The following is a 5,779-nucleotide window of genomic DNA, read 5'->3' on the forward strand; positions in this document are numbered from 1 at the left end:
CCTCCTGTTGCCTGGATGCGGCCAGCCGCCAACCAGCTCTGCCACGGAGGTGTCGTAAATGTGTTTTATGTGTTGTGTTGCTCGCTGCAGCCTCGTCGTCCCCAGGCTGTTGTCATCTCCTAATTGTACAGAGCAAAGACCAATGTCCGACCAGAGCGACGAGTGAAATTACCCACCTGACCCTCACCTCTCTGATGGGCTTCACTTTCAGAAGCTTGCCCAATCCCATAGGTTGGATCCGGAGACCATTTTTGTAGCGACATTGATGCCTTTTTCCTGTCTCACAGGGGAATTTTCCAATTACACACGCAAAAATAAAACCCACAAACCTGACAGCGGTAAGAGGAGGCTCCGGAACGATTGCTGAGGCACCAAAAGCTGCTTCTCATTAAAGGTGAGATTTAGTGCACAAGTTTAAACTGGGAACTTGCAAGAGAAGGTAGGTGCTGGAAGCTCTGTCATACTTATTTCTACCTGAGACAAAGCAGTGGATGGGGCTTTGGGGATGGGAGGCGCATGAGTGACCCAATGCCCTTCTTGATGACTTACTAAACAGCACCCATTCTAGGCCACCCATGGCAACCTGTCCTCCTGCACCACTCTGAGGCTTTCCTTCACACCCTCCCTCCTCAAAACCCACTCTCTCTCTTTTTAGTTTTATTTTTTTAGAGACAGGATCTTACTCTGTCAGGCTGGAGTGGAAGGAAGAAAGGAGGGAAGGAAGTTATACTGCATATGACTATGCAGTAGCATAGTCTCTTAGACTCTTAGAGCAGGTTTTTGGTTTCACCTACCAGATCCTCACCTCAGGCTGTCCTTTTTTTTTTTTTTTTTTTTTGACAGAGTTTTGCTCTTGTTAGAGTGCAATGGCATAATCTTGGCTCACCACAAACTCTGCCTCCCAGGTTCAAGTGATTCTCCTGTCTCAGCCTCCCGAGTACCTGGGATTACAGGCATGCACCACCACGCCTGGATAATTTTGTATTTTTAGTAGAGACGGGGTTTCTCCATATTGGTCAGGCTGGTCTCAAACTCCCAACCTCAGGGAATCTGCCCGCCTTGGCCTCCCAAAGTGATGGGATTACAGGCGTGAGCCACAGCACCCGGCCCAGACTCTCCATCTTCACGCTGCTGTGTGCTGACTTCTCAGTCTACCGCAGCTCTTTTGGGGCAGCAATCCTGTCTTCCTGACATTGCTGATTTCAGCAATTTAAATTGTCTTGATTATGTTGATTTCTTAAGGGTTATTTTTAAATGTGATGAAATATTTTATCTTTACATGACTTTATTTTATTTTATTTTATTTTATTTTATTTTATTTTATTTTCATAGAGACAGGGTCTTGCTGTGTTGCCCAGGCTGGTCTTGAACTCCTGGGCTCAAGTGATCTGCCTGCCTTGGCCTCCCAAAGTGCTGGGACTACAGGCATGAACCACTGCACTCAGCCTTTTACATGACTTTATATAAGTAAGTGAACAAATCAATAAAAACCATTTTCTAGAAACACATGACTATTTTTATTCTGGAAACATGATCGCTATACATTTCTTCCTTTGACAAATCGTTCTTGATACCTGCTGGGTATCTGACACATCTGGAAATGATGAACAAAATAGATACATCATCACTGCCCTAATGGAGTTCACAGTCTAGGCAGGGAGACAATCCAATAAGAAAACAAATATGACAGCCGGGCGCGGTGGCTCACGCCTGTGATCCCAGAACTTTGGGAGGCCGAGGCAGGCAGATCACGAGGTCAGGAGATCAAGACCATCCTGGCCAACATGTTGAAACCCCGTCTCTACTAAAATATAAAAAATTAGCCAGGTGTGGTGGCGTGCACCCATAGTCCCAGCTACTTGGGAGGCTGAGGCAGGGGAATTGCTTGAACCCAGGAGGCAGAGGTTGCAGTGAGCTGAGATCACACCACTGTACTCCAGCCTGGCAAGAGAGGGAGACTCTGTCTAAAAAGAAAGAGAGAGAGAGAGAGAAAGAAAGAAAGAAAACAAATATGACATATTAAAAAAACAAGGGCTTGGGTTTTTTAAATTGGCTTTGGAGCCAGATAAACCCATGTTCAAATTTTGAATCTACTATTTACTAGCCCTGTGACCTTGAACACGTTACTTAAACTCTCTCTCGATTTCCTTGCTTGTAAATTAACAATAACAATAGTATTTTTCATACCTGGCTGGAGTGAGGATTAGATGAAATAATATATGTAAAGCCTTTGGAACAGTGCCATATAGTGGTATCTCAGTAAACAACAGCTTCTGTGATTATTATTATTATTAATAAAGCTCCCTTTAAGGCATCGTCTCCAACCATGTCTAATGAATTGCCACTCAGTATTTGGGCCTCTGAAAAAAACACACATAGATATGAATTAAAACTAAACAACAAACAAAACGTTACCTAACTTCCATTCTAGGTTGGACAGTCTTATGAGCACTTCAAGGATAAACACTGCTAGAAATTCTCCCATTAGCTTTCAGTATCTCTGGATGTCTCCGAGTGAATGTCTCTTTTTTTTTTTTTTTGGAGACGGAATCTCTGTCATCCAGGCTGGAGTGCAGTGGCATCATCTCAGCTCACTGCAACCTCTGCTTCCAGGGTTCAAGCAATTCTCCTGCCCCAGCCTCCCAAGTAGCTGGGACTACAGACGCGTGCCACCGTACCCGGCTCATTTTTGCATTTTTAGTAAAGACAGGGTTTCACCATGTTGGCCTGGCTGGTCTCAAAGTCCTGGCCTCAAGCGATCCGCCCACTGTGGCCTCCCAAATTGCTGAGATTACAGGGGTGAGCCACCATGCCTGGCGTTTTGTGTGTGTGTGTGTGTGTGTGTTTGTTTGTTTTAGACAGTCTCACACTGTCACCCAGGCTGAGTGCAGTGGCGCGATCTCAGCTAATTGCATCCTCTGCTTCCCAGGTTCAAGCGATTCTCCTGCCTCAGCCTCCCAAGTAGCTAGGATTACAGGCACCCAGCACCACACCGAGTTAAGTTTTTTTTTTTTTTTTGGTATTTTTAGTAGAGACAGGGTTTCACTATGTTGGCCAGGCTGGTCTCAAACTCCTGACCTCGTGATCTGCCTGCCTTGCCCTCCCAAAGTGCTGGGATTACAGGCATGAGCCACCGTGCCCAGTCTTTTTTTTTTTTTTTTTAACCAGGAACAATATGAGAATTTTATCAGCAGCCTCAATCAAGACCAGCTCCCAAAAGTGCATGGAAAACCAAGAATAGAAATCAGCCTCAAACGGCACTCAGAAACTGACTCAGAAAACCCTGAGAGCCTCGTACATGCACAGTCAGTGTTCATAAACTATAATAACTGTGTTATTTATATTGGCTTCCAGGTATAAAAATGGATATAAAATGTCACAAGAGAACATTTTGAGAGTGTTTAGAGATATTTTTTCCACAAATTTAAGAAGAAAAAATTGATATTTTTATGCTGCTTCTTTCATCTCTTTTTAGTTTGTTTTGAAGTTAAGACTTGAAGTCCAAGAGCAAATACCCATTAGAGCCCCAGAGTGGGTCATCATATTCCTGTGATACACTGCCATCTAGTGGCCAATGTGAACACAACAGTGGATGGCTAGACCTCTTTGTCCCTCAAACTCGAGGTTTTATTGTGCAAACCTATGAGATTCCTTTTGCTGGTACTCCCACTGATTATACTGCCAATAGCTTCTAGGCCCTCAAATGAATGTTTTTCTTTTCTCAATGTGAAGGGCACAAATGGGCTATAATAAAAACCATAAACTACTTGGGTTGAAGAATTAAGTATTTTTCATATTTGGAAAAATGCTATTTGGATAGAATGAAAACCCAGCTAATTTGTAAACAGTGAAAGTGACAGCACAAATCTACTATTTTGAGATCTGAGGGGAAAGCAAGCATTGTGTGAATTCTGTGTCTTAACAGTAATAGCAAATAATGTTGAAGACATATGATCAATGCAGAATAGGTCATTTACTACATGTATGTAAAGCATGATGAGGCTTCATATATGTTATTTCATGCAGCCCTCACAATGGCACTGCAAGCTCCATTCATCCCTACCTAGCAGCTCAAACAGATGAAACTTACACAGCTAGTAGGTGAGGATTCAAGACCAAGACTATATTTTCCTGAAGGCAGATAACCCTTCAGTCCTGTCTTCTTAGCTAGTATCTGGCACATAATGACTATTCGGTAAGTATTTATGAATGGATGAGTGCATGAAGAAATGAATGAGTCCTGCCCAGGCACGGTGGCTCACGCCTGTAATCCCAGCACTTTAGGAGGCTGAGGTGGGAGAATCACCTGAGGTCAGGATTTCGAGACTAGCTTGGCCAATATGGCAAAACACTGTCTCTACTGAAAATACAAAAATTAGCCAGGTGTGGTGGCAGGTGCCTGTAATCCCAGCTACTCAGGAGGCTAAGGCAGAGAATTGCTTGAATTCGAGAGGTGGAGGTTGCAGTGAGCTGAGACCGTGCCATTGCACTCCAGCCTGGGCAACAAGAGTGAAACTCCGTCTCAAAAAAGAGAAAGGAAGAGAGAGAGAGAGAGAGAGAGAGAGAAAGAAAGAAAAGGAAAGGAAAGGAAGAAAGAGAGAGAGGAAGGAAGGAAGGAAGGAAGGAAGGAAGGAAGGAAGGAAGGAAGGAAGGAAGGAAGGAAGGAAGGAAAGAAGGAAGGAAGGAAGGGAGGGAGGGAGGGAGGGAGGGAGGGAGGGAAAGAAAGAAAGTCCTGTGGCAGAAGCCACTAGTACTCACCAATATCTGTGCTCCTCACTTCTTCCTGGGCACACTGCTAGACTGCATTTTCCAGTCTCCTTTGAGGTTAAGTGTGGACATGGGACTAAATTTTACCCATTGGAATCATTACGCCCAGACCTGGCCTATTAAAATATTTTACATGGGATGCTCCTTTTCTTTTCCCATCTGCTGGCTGGAAGGAGGGTGGAGCCACAAGGTAGAGTTGGATCCCTGCATGACTGCATGGAGTAGAGTGCCCCACTGACCCACATTAAAATGTGACATGAGTGAGAAATAAAGTTTTATTGTGTTAAGCTGCTCAGTGTAAGGGTTTTTTGTTAGAGCAATCAGCTTGCCCAGACTACTAAAATTCCAAGATAGTCCTTTTGAAGTTGTGAATATCGCCTTCTCTATACTAGAAAGATATCCAACATTGTTACCACTTTAACTTAAACCCTGCACAAGTGAATAAAGATCTTTAGATTTACTTTTATAAGTAGCTCACACAATCATTGGAGACAGCCTTTATAAAATCAGGGAACTTCTCTCCCTCTTTCTTTTTGTTTGATTTCCACTGAAGCTGAGTTAGACCAAAGGAGGAAGAGTTTTTGCTCAGCCCACTTAAAATGCTAAAGTTTCCATTAGGGTTTAGTATGCAGCCTGTAAGACTCCATGTTTCATGAAATAAAGCTAAATCTGCTCTCCAACACATCTATTTTTAAGATCTCCAGCAACTGATCCTGACTCAGCTAAGCGAATCACGCTTAACTCTGTTAGTGACACGTCAACCCACAGAATGGAGGGGTGTAGGACACAAAACACAGTGCGGCTGGGTTTATACTGACACAAGCTCTTTACTACCTGCACAGAGATCATTCCAAATTATGAAGGAAACACAGCTTGTGGCCATTCTCTAGATTGTGGCCATATGTACAATCTATTTACGGTTAAAGCCACTTTGACTCTTTTTACATACGTATGCATGTAATTCTACTTCTGCAACTGCCCACTTAACTTTTTAGTAGGTTTTAAGGCATCT

Source organism: Rhinopithecus roxellana, chromosome 1 (genome assembly GCF_007565055.1).
Source record: "Rhinopithecus roxellana isolate Shanxi Qingling chromosome 1, ASM756505v1, whole genome shotgun sequence".
Taxonomy (NCBI): Eukaryota; Metazoa; Chordata; class Mammalia; order Primates; family Cercopithecidae; genus Rhinopithecus; species Rhinopithecus roxellana.